The sequence below is a fragment of the Opisthocomus hoazin genome, chromosome 8 (assembly GCF_030867145.1).
Source record: "Opisthocomus hoazin isolate bOpiHoa1 chromosome 8, bOpiHoa1.hap1, whole genome shotgun sequence".
Classification (NCBI taxonomy): domain Eukaryota; kingdom Metazoa; phylum Chordata; class Aves; order Opisthocomiformes; family Opisthocomidae; genus Opisthocomus; species Opisthocomus hoazin.
In genome coordinates, this window is record NC_134421.1 from 43,044,747 (window position 1) to 43,056,804 (window position 12,058).

The following is a 12,058-nucleotide window of genomic DNA, read 5'->3' on the forward strand; positions in this document are numbered from 1 at the left end:
TAAAAAAACCCCTCCTCCTCCAAAAGCCACCCCCCCTAAAGAACATGCATAAATGCATATGCAGTATTATCACCACATAATCTTACTGAATATATTTCTTATTCCTAAAAATCAGGAAATGCTGTATTTCACACACACCAGAAAACCGAATTTACTTTAGGTAAAAGCTTCTTCTGAACTATACGCAATGTGGAAAAGCATTTTGGGTAATTTGGAATTACTTATTCCACATGTATTGCAAGATTCAACATTAACATGGAATTACTTATTCCACATGTATTGCAAGATTCAAGATTCAATATTAACATTGAAGAAATAACTGCTCTTACATTTACAGTCAGTTAAGCTACTTAACTCCTTTTTGTTTTCCTAGATATCAATATCATAGCATGTCATAAAATTTCTGTATAAGTGAAGGACAAAAAGCAGAAAAGAAAAAAACGTCCATATGTGAAATGAATTAACTCTTATTACATTACAGAATGGAGATTTTTTTCTAGATTAGAGAGTTTGAAAAGGTTAGCAACATAGCTAACAACAATAATTATAAAATTAACTGCCTCAATTACTAGTCTAAAATAAAATGCTCAAAAAAAGTCTTACCTTCTATAGCACCTAAAAGGATGCTACGAAAATGAACTAGCTGTTGGAAGCTATTTCACTGAAAATTAACTCCAGAAAGGTATGAATTCGGTGGTCAGTTTAGCTATCAATATGCAAGCTAAGCAACACAGACACATTAAAAAATGAAAACCACAAAAGAAATAATTTTATGAAACTTTATCAGGCTTACAACTGAAATTAACTTAAGCCAGAGGCAGATCTTATTTTGGAGAGAGTGAGGTTCAAAAACAGCAGTGTTACAAATCTCCCTAAATCTTTTCTGGTTTTTTGATACAGACATACGCAATGGCCATATAACACAAAAGAGGTTTAGGAAAACAGTATTGCAGAAATCCAGTGTCTACTATTATCAAGATGACATTAAAAGATTATAATATTTGTTTGTTCTTGGGGATGGGTCTCAATTATCCCTCTGCATCTTTAGCATGTGTTTTATTTGTTTATATTCACAGAATTACTACCTTATTGCAGAATCACTATATAGCCAGTACATTTATAATGAAACCAGATTGCTACCTTTTGTATAACAAGGAAAATTAATAGGAATTTCCTGTTAATCAGAGTTTATCTTTTATTTCAACTAACTTTCTTAAAGAAAATAATTCAGACACTTTCTAAGGACTTTCTATTAATAAATAGCACATGTATTACACAGTAGATGCACAGAGAAAACACCCTCATATTTACGAACTAGCATACACTTAATTTATTCTTGCTTTCCTCTGATGATTGGCATTTATGCCACATCAAATATATTTTATATTAATTCTCAGTACATATGTTGAAGTATGCATAGAGTCAGGTGCAGCTTGCAGCTTCAATTCGACGAGGGAGCTACACAGGCATAACACGTCTGCTAAAAACCCCTTACTCTACTGTTGCGAGTATATCTGCACTTTATGCAATTTGTCCTGGAAAAGAAGGCAGGGAGAATAAGCAAATAAACACAGTATTTTATATCTTCAGTAATTCTTCTCAGTATCAGTCATGCCTTGTGTTCCAGAAGTTAACTATACATACTATGAAAAGGAAGACAGATTTAATCCCTACAGTGTTTCTAACTTCGTGGCTTTTGAATTTCTTAAAGATACCATTGCTCTTGTGTTTTCAGAAGCAGAAATCATCACAATTCAGTTACCTTCCTTGTACCAGTCATTATTTTTTACACTTCTCTAGGAGACATTTATTCAACTACTGACCAAATAGTTGCAGTTTTTAAACCTTCTCTTCTCATGAAAATTTCTCCCTGTATTCATCGTTCTACCCGACTATATGGTAATAGTAAATTTAATGAATTCACTTAGGAACTCTTAGGGTAACTCAGCTTACTACTAATTCTGTTCGTCTGTTACTAATGAATTCCACATTCCATTAAACTGCCTATTCACCTTGGCTGTTTTTCTGGAGTTCCTCAGTCTTCCATGGTACTACCTCATTCAAATAATTTAATATTACATACAAAATTTTTCTCCTCTTCACTAGCACCATTCCTAAATAGCCCGAACATTAGAACAGGATATTGATTTACTAAATTTTCGTATTAAACAGGACCCCTCAACCTTACTCCTTCATTTATCTGATCTCTCCAGTCTCATCTTGGAATAACTACCACCGTATCTGAGTACTATCTGTACAAAATCAACAGCAATACAGCAATTTTAACGGAGTCTGTCACATTTACTTGGGACTACTTAAGGTGTCACTTAGTTTTGAGAAAGACTTACTATAGGGATGAGTCTGCTATTATTCTCAAATAATGTCAAAATTTAGATCTACTCTGTCTTCTGGAAGATTAAAATCTGCATTTTTTTCTTTTAATTTGTAGTAATCTCATTATCTTCACCATTTCATAATGCTTCATTATTTGAAATATGTGCATTCATACAATTCGTGCTGGCCTGATTGCTAGATGCAGCTAAAGGCCAAATCTTGTTCCTTTCCAGCTACAACTATAGTTATTCAAAGAACCCTTTTTTTTTTTTTTTTTTTTTGCCAAGGAAGAAAAGGGATTTAGTATATCAAAAGAAGAAAAGTTTTTCATGAAGAAACAAGGAATTATGACAGAATATTCTGCAATAGTAACACAAAATTAGTGTTCTGATCATAAACCAAAGCCATCACTATTGTTCTATTCTGTCACTACTCTGCACCACGATTCATGATACGAAATAAGATGCAGTTTGTCATATACTAGTGTCATGATTATAGCAATAAATTTTAGAACTGCAAATGGTGTATATATCCCTTTTATTGTATAGAACAGCTAAATGAGAAAAAGTATCTGAAGAAGGAAATAAATTATGTGTGAATTTCTTGTGAGAAAACAATCTACCTGCTTCCATAATGTATGTTATTACTAAGCAGCCTAAAAATTACAGAAGCAAAAGATGACCCCAGTTTACAGCTGTCACATTTTGATTAAGCCAAAATATGAGAAAAATCCTTTCTAGGTGCTATCTAATCTCAATTGTAGTAGCTATTTTCTAGTTTAATTTCCTGCAAACTTTTTTTGAATCACTTTCTTTTATTATGGGCTTATATATGCTTAAATTAACCCAAATATAAATATTTCAATTCAATCACTAACATGGATGTTGCCCCAGTGGAAAAAATATGAATTTGTTCTTTTCATCTAAATTTACTAGAAATGAATCCTGGAATAATTTTGATTGGTAGCAACATGTGGAGATCATCGTGATCAAACCATTTCTAACTTCATACTTTTATCAGGCTGCCCATGGCCTCCCCTAGACTAACTCTGATAAATTTATGAATTTATTGTATCACATGTCTTCTTTGAATCTTTTATTCTCATTTTTTAATTTCTTCAGGCTACCTTGGACCAGCAATCATAAGAATTTCCCATATCGTACTGGCACATAACATGCTTTTTTTTATATATACATTGTTCTGAAGGAAACGATTGTAGATACACTACACTGTTAGTCACGCTAATTTATTTGTCCGTGCATGGGAAAAAGAGCATCCTTCTGTTAGAAAGTACCAGAAAATTCAGAATTCCATTTACATTTTTCCAAAGTGTATTGCTAGTTGCCAATTTTTATAGAAAGCAAAAAAGAATTCTTCTGTGTGATACTGAGAATATAAAAAAAGAGCATTGCCTAGCTTTAAAAAACAAGTTGTGGATTTATTTATTTAGGTCATCAAGAGGTGAAACTAAATAGCAATGTTGCTATTTTTATAATAAATTTCATAGTATCTCAGGGAAAGTTTTCTCTCCAAAAAGCCATTTTAACTAAATAGATTCAGCTCCAGTAGCGGTATTTTTGTTATTGAATTAGGCAACCCTTCTCAGATAGCAGTAATTAAAACACTAAAGCCAACACAATGTTTATGTGCTCCACTTTCACTTCATGAGTGAAGACAAGCCAGTAGTAACAAAGAGGGAAATGTTCAGGGGGGGAAATAAAACAAGCTAAGGCTAAGGCATAACTCCCACATTTATAATGCCCAGGATCCAAAAGTGTTGGGAATAACTTTTAAAAGACAAAACCTTTTCAAGCATAGTCAGTTCTCAGTATCCACAGGCGAAAAACAGATAACCTGGATCATCTATAACCTAATCTGGATAATCTGTTGAGGTTCCCCAATTATTCATTCTGGCTTCCTCACAAGGAAATCTATGCATTGAAGAGAGCAGCAATCACCACCTGCAGCAAGGATGCTGTAGGATACACGAGGGACAGATATTTTGCCTTCTGAATACATGCCAAACGAAAGCAACCCATTTTCAGACCTGAAGAGAACTATGAAGTAGTATGGACATGTTTTTGCAGCACTGCATATAAGATAATATTGCCCTGTAGTCCTGAGCTGTTTGTGCATGGAATGAGCTTGGTGATTATCTTACAACAGTACTAATAGATTTTCAAAGTGACGTTAAGTTACTGACACAATCTAGTCTAACCTCCTACAAATCACGCAGCTTCAGTCCCTGAGCTCAGTTTACTGTTGAACTAGAGCACATAGTTCAAACAGCTTAATTTTTTTAATTAAAAAATTAAAATATAGAGAACCTTCTGTTTCAATGTCATAATGCAGTCAGAAGGCCAAAATAAAAAATTGTATTTTTAGTTTAACTGATTGATATATATGAAAAAAACCCTAACGCAAATGACCTCCAAACAAAGTCTGCCACTGTCTGTGACTTGAAACTCAGAAAAAACTCTCCTTGAATAATTCCTTTAAGAATAAGACAGCATATCTTTTCAAGAAAACAAATTAAGATTTGTATCTAGGAGTGAGATTCAGAAAAAAGACTAACCAAAACTTAATTTAGATTTCAACTGTCTTACAGTATTACCTCGCCTTATATACAGAACTGATTTGTGTTTTGATTTATATCTAAGACATTACCTAAGACACCATATAAAATGTTGAAAGACATTTTTCCTTCTTTTAATTTAGTGGGCAAGCTCATAGAAAACCTTTATTAGATAGCAGTTTTCTTAAAAGACTGACAAACAGAATCAAGGACATCCATTATCAGTAGAAATTCCTTGCTTATTTCTGCCAGGCATTTTTTTTTGTCTCACTCATTTTACTTTCGAACACTCTTTTCATCCAAGACAACTTCATTAAACAAAAACTTGGGGAGGGAATAAAAATAAAATACATTTAGACTTCAAGATAATAAAATCAACAGCAGTTTTCCTCCTTACCCTTACAGTAAGAACTTTTTTTAATACATCTTGAAAGCAAGTGAAAGGAAAAGTAAGAAGGAGTTGTTTCTGCGCAAAAACCATGCCATTTCAGGATTCTGTCGGAGAAGATGCATTCTTCTCTTCATTTTTCCTTTACCTGAACTGTTGGTCTTCCTCTTCAGCATTCCACACTCATTTAGCTGTAAGTCTAAATTCCCTACGGGTCCATTAAGTATGTTGCTAGGCAAACAGTCCAGTAACAACTGTAAAACAGGAGGGCTGGATGGGAGCCAGTTTTATAGGTCACTACACCATAAACCTTCACTTCGTTAGAGAAGAAACTAGTCTTGCTAACTGCAACTGTTACAAACAGTATTCTTTCATTTCTCTGCAAAGACTGAGTCATTCATACTACACTGAGTTTGCATTAGAATTTTTAAATCAAAGGCATCAGTAAGTATACTAGTTTTACATATACTAGAAGAGTATAATTCTCTACTTCCTGAATGTTTTAATACTATCAAAGTGTTTAGAAACAATGCAGTCATAGCCACGTTAAACATGTACAATTACCATCCAATGGACTTCTAGGCTACTAACTTGAAGAGCACACATAACATACTTAACCCTAAGTAGTCTGTATTGCTTTTTCTTTCTTTTCTTTATTTTAATGACAATAAATCAAAGCAGACCTATTCACAGAAAATTAGCCAGCTACCACATTATTTGATTCAGGAACGTGCCACCTCTTAGACCGAAGTATTGTTCCTTTGCTGTAATGTATCACCACCTTGAAACTGAGCACACGAACTCTTCAGAGTGATCCTTATATTAATTCAGACACAGACACTATCTGAGAGTAGCAGACTGCAGGGTCCTGCTGATGTGACCACATTGCATTACCATGTGGAAGAACAGCTGCCCCTATTAGTAAGTTCAGAAATAAATAAATATGGTCCCAGAAATGAGATGATTTCAGTACCATTGTTCTCACAGGCTGGAAAGGCAGCAGTGAAAGAAAGCAGCATGCAAAATTGAAAAATCAAGGCAGATCCACAAGAAAAATGTATGGCTTGGACATGTTTACGTTAAGGTTTCCTTAGTTCCTAGTTTGATACTGGAGCACTTCTGAACTGAATAAACAATGTGAAGCAGAGCAAAACAAAAACATTTCCTCTGTCATGTTTACACATTTAGGGGAAAAAATACTTGTTAAAATATCTATTACTGGAACTGTATCATCACAAAAGTAATTCAGAAAGCAAAGTGCTCATGATATCAAATAGTTCTCTGAGTTTCTCTGTTGTTGTTTGCTCATTATCGGTAACATTTTAACTTTTACGATAGTAGAAGTGCACCAATAATCTCCAATCTTTATGTTTTCAGGTACAAGAAAAAAAAGGGGTTGGACATAAGAAATGGAAATGCATAAGCTGAAAGAACACCACTGTCAAAGGTACCGAGACTCAAGCAATGACAGTAATGCCAGGGATCTGTCATCACTATCAAGTGCAGGGAAAACAGTGGCAACATTTTTCCCTATTAGGCCCCAGATAATCTTCTGTACCCCCTAATTTGTTGGTCTTTGTATGATTTTTTCAGTCTTAAGATACTTGGTATATATTTACTTCTCCATAAGTGCAAAAAACACTTCAAGCAAAGAAATTGATTTTTATAACATTACTATAATCTTGAAAGAAGGTTTAGAATTTGTCTAGTTATCCTGAGAATTCTTGAGGAAAAATATCATCACACAAAAGTGCCAGTGTTATTTAAAATCTCTGATGCATATATGTTTGGGCTTGAACAGGCAAGATGGTAACTGACGCTTCTACTTTTACAAACAACACCTTCTTTGTGTTATTTGGGCTCTTTTTGAAGCAAGATTAGCAGAAGTAACTCACAACCTCTCACTGATTCTACTCAAGCAAATTCTTCAATCCATCTAATCTACATAAACAAAGATTCCGGAAGGGCTCATTAAAGAGCCCCCTTCTACAAAACCCTGAGCGCTGAAAAAAGCCTGCTGGTACTAAGATCATGTTTTTCACCTGCTCTTAAAAACTCGGCATTATAATTTGCATTTGAAAGATGAAGATTAGGTACCAGATACTAGTAAACCCTGTGCTGATATAAGCCTCAGAACTACTAGCAAATTGTTAAGCTGAAGGACAAAGCCTGGTACCTGACATTTGCTAGTTTTATGGGAATTCTGTTAAGAAACTTGATTTACATGTTGTGATGAAAAAGCAACATGCATTTAGCTCTTAATGTGCACTTAACAAACACAACCATCAGACTGTGAAGCAGTACCTTGATTTTTTTCTTTTTGTAGACAAATGTCTGAGCCCTGAGGGCGCCAAGAGGCTTTAATGTCCTTGCTTGCCTCCCCCGACCCTGCCCGCGTCCAGGAGCCCCATTTCACCTCAGATCATGACCATCAGTCCCTGCCCCAGTGACACTGGGGGCAGAAGTCCCTAGCCCTCACATGGATGGACTTTGGACCCCCACTGCAGCCTGTCTCCAGCCCTGTCTCTGGTCCCACCGGCTTTTGCTGCCGACAGGACTCCTGTGACGGCACCTGGCCCTGGCTCACCGCTTGCTGTGTGTGGGGCTGTCAATAGACCCCAGTCACAGAATCATAGAATCTTTAAGGTTAAAAAAGCCAACACACCATGCCTGCTAAACCATGTCCCGAAGTGCCATATCTACATGATTTTTGAACACCTCCAGGGATGGCAACTCCACCACTTCCCTGGGCAGCCTGTTCCAATGCTGCATAACCCTTTTGGTGAAGAAATTTTCCCTAACTTCCAATCTAAATCTCCCCTGACACAACTTGCGGCCATCTCCTCTTGTCCTATCAGCAGTTGCTTGGGAGAAGAGACCAACACCCACCTCACTACAACCTCCTTTCAGATAGTTGTAGAGCAAGATAAGGTCTCCCCTCAACCTCCTCCAGACTAAACAACCCCAGTTCCCTCAGCCATAAGAATTCCCTCCTCATAAGTTCCCTCCTCATAAGACTTGTTCTCTAGACCCTTCACCAGCATCACTGCCCTCCTTTAGACATGCTCTAGCACCTGAATGTCTTTCTTGTAGTGAGGGGCCCAAAACTGAACACAGTATTCGAGGTGGGGTCTCATTAGTGCACAGGAGCACGATCACCTCCCTTCTCTTGCTGGCCACACTATTCCTGATACAAGCCAGGATGCTGTTGGCCTTCTTGGCCACCTGGGCACACCGCTGGCTCATGTTCAGCCAGCTGTCGACCAGTACCCCCAGGTCCTTTTCCACCAGGCAGCTTTCCAGCCTCTATTCCCCAAGCCTGTAGCATTACATGGGGTTGTGTGACCGAAGTGCAGGACCTGGCATTTGCCCTTGTTGAACCTCATACAATTGATCTCTGCCCTGAAACCAGATCCCGGTTCTGGTCCCATGTTTGCTCCCATGATGAGGACACAGGGTCCCCTTGGCTTGTCCCCCTTGCAGAGCTGTCCTGTTCTTGCTGCTTTTGACAGCAGATACAGGAATATACTTGTATTAATTCACTATTTTACATGAATGAGGAAGGCTTTGCTCTCAAGCCTGTACATGGGGTAGATCTTCCCTGGTCACAGTCAAAGCTCAGAAAGTTCTTATGTAAAATGGTGCTCATCTTGAACTGAACCAGATCCTATTTTCTTATTCATGCATTTAGGCACCGAAACATCTTCTTAATCCTGGCCATCAATTATTTGCTAACTCATGGTTTTTAACTGACTAAACAATATTAAACACTATTTGGCTGAGTTTTCCTGATAAGTTTGTTTAAGTTCACAGAGATACTTTTTTTCATTAGTATTCTTGTCTCCACTGTTGCTGCATCAAGGAAAAAAAAACAAAACCCAAAAAATTTCATAAACATGAATTCATGAACAGAAGCTAGAAGTTGTAATGAGGCAGTCCATTTCGTCAGAACTTGAACAGCTTGATAAATCTGTGAAGTTTGTCCTCGTTGAAAATCATACCAATAACTAAGGAATTAACTAATTTCTGCAGATATGCAGTGTACTTATTTTTGGTAGACACTTAATACACATAAACAAATCCCGTATCATGAATTTTTGCAAGCGATTTTCTGCTGTCAGTGTATCAGAGAGATGCCTAAAGTAGTTCTAAATGGGCTAGCTTGGTGTCTGAGACAGCACAGTTGTGTTAGCACATACACTGCATAATGTACTCAGACCATTAGTTGCGATACATTTTTGAAGATGGTGGTATATTTAGAAATTATTTTTGATAAGCTATATGAACCTAAAGAATCTCAGTTGCCTTGAAAAGGCAATCCCATTTTGGAACACAACAGGACAGGAAGAAATACAATTTGGACGTGGGGAAAGAAAGAATCGTATCTTCACTAGACAAAAAGGATAATAAGTAAAACATACTATAATAAAGCATAATAGATGAGAACCTTTGTATGCTGCAACAGCAAATGGAGTACACTAATACTGTCTAGCACAGTCTAAATCAACAGAAATTAGAGGAAAAACAGCTTTCTAACAACCAGCAGTCAAACACGCTTACCTAATCAATATCAGAAGTAATGAATTTACCTTGCACCTCATATTTCTAAAATGAAAATTTTTCTATTATGAAAAATTAGAATTATTATACACTTTAAAGCAAACCACAACTTAGAATTTTTTTTAAAAATAGATAATAGATGGGAAGACTGAAGATGCATTAAAACAAAAACAATGTACTCAAAATGTTCAAACCAAACACAGAATTTTATGCTACACGATTGCACTAATGGCCCTATCATTTTAAAAAATTCCGTAAAGATATTACAAAGATATTTAATGGAAATGTAAAGAATAACAAACCTATACCACACACACTGTTGCTGGAATTTAAGAACTACATGAACATTATGCTTCATGTTCTAAAGAATATAACTGTCTCCCTAAATTGTATTTTTTAGATATTTCCTCCACAAGTCATAATCACATCAAGAAAAAATACAAATTTGTTTACTGCGTCTGCCCACCAAAAAAGTCAACTTAACTACATACACACTACTCACTGCTGATTACACAGTTAAAATTTATCTTGTCCCTCTTTGTAACAGGCCAAATCTCACAAATGTTGGCCATGTAGTAATATAAGGGGATAAGCCTGTCACTAAGTGCTTTCACTCATAGCTGCAGCTCTGAAAATATCAGAGATTAAGCAGAGGTAAAAGTTGGAGAATTACAGCCATGTTTTGTAAGTTTCAAACCTCACCATAAATGACATTTAAAAAAAAAAAAAAAGTTTGCTGCCTGAAATTATAAAATTGGCATACCATACAGAAGTTATTTGTAATCTGTGGTTATTTTCATTTTGGGGCATATTTGGCGTTCTTTTTTATTTCTTAAAGACCAATGTTTATGTTTACCAATTTCTGTATTTGGTAAAATGAAAACATAGCAAACATATTTATTTGTAAAGCCTTGAGGTCATCTTGACTTTGCCAGCTGCAAGAGAAACTTAATCCAAGCAAAAACTGAAGTGCTTTTAAATGTAAAATGTGCTTGCTTTCACATGAGCAAGCAGCCCGCAGGTGAAAAATGCCTGCCATGGACTCAAAAGATAATGGTGGGAATTCAAGCTCTCTTTTCAGGGTATTTGTAACTAAATTTGTTGATCAGAAGTCTACTGAATATCACAATGAACCATATTATAATATGTGATGGGCACAGATGTGCAATCTGACAACGGGATGCCATTTTCCCGGTCACATTTTTTTTAAATTAAAAAATGTAACCATTTCCTCTCATAGCTGATGTTATGCTGGATAATTTATAAATTGTGAAAATGCCAAGAAAGGAGTAGGGGGAAACGACAGAATAATGATATCACATTGCCTAAAGAATGTTTTTGGCCTGAAAACATTAAGATATTTTACAAGAGTTGCCACCGCAATGTCAGCATTGCTGGCTTGGACTGAACATTTCTGACACTGAAAGCTGTTACCACATAGATTTTAGCCTACATGAAATTAGACTGAGTGGCACTATCAGTGAGGAGAAGGTGCAGATAAAAGCCTACGAAACTTCTAACTTAATTGAGAATATCCAAAAGCACCTAATGTTTCTAGCAAACAGACAGATGCAGAACTGTAGCAGAGCCATTAAATACTGACAGGCTTTCCTCGATTTCTGTGCTCAAGATCTGAACATAGCATGATATTGCATTTCCAGTCCTGCATCACTGAAAGACTTCAGTCCATAAAGATGTAAGTATAACTTTTATACCATTAAAAGCCCCTTTAACCTGCTAGCACAGCACAGACATTTTTAGTGTACACACACACTAGCCTTCACAGATTTGTTCTGTCTGAGGGGCTTGGGGTTTTTTCTCGAGCTTCAGCAAGAAGATACTCTAAGGTTTTCTTCGTGATTTACTACTCATATCTGGACTTAAGACTTCTTCAATAGTTAATTTGTATTTTAACTCCTATATAGCTGGTTGAATAAAACAGGAGCCTTTGACATTTATCATGCCATATTATTTTTGTTCATTGACAATGGGACAGCCACCAGGAACTAGTAGAAATGGCTGCAAATCAGAAATGTTCCAAGAAGGAATTAATTTCATAAGTTCTGTTAAATGCAATTGCTAGAATCATTTCACCCATAGTTCTTTGCCTTCTGTTATTTAGCAGCTGTTAAAAAATTCAAGAAACTCTCATGACTGACCGAAAACTTAATGAGTAGTAATTAACGATTACTAAATCCAAG

General features: G+C 36.1%; 2 protein-coding genes across 17 annotated transcripts in view; one reads left to right on the top strand and one right to left on the bottom strand.

Moving 5' to 3' along the window:
- Positions 1-12,058, bottom strand: part of IMMP2L (inner mitochondrial membrane peptidase subunit 2) — a 507,930-nt gene that overhangs the window by 312,488 nt on the left and 183,384 nt on the right. The gene's annotated exons all lie outside the window — the stretch shown is intronic.
- Positions 1-12,058, top strand: part of LRRN3 (leucine rich repeat neuronal 3) — a 168,935-nt gene that overhangs the window by 57,522 nt on the left and 99,355 nt on the right. For all 12 annotated transcript variants that reach the window (XR_012764741.1, XR_012764742.1, XR_012764739.1 and 9 more), the window contains one exon: positions 6,675-6,744. The gene's annotated coding sequence lies outside the window, so the exon portion shown is untranslated. The remainder of the gene's footprint in view (positions 1-6,674; positions 6,745-12,058) is intronic.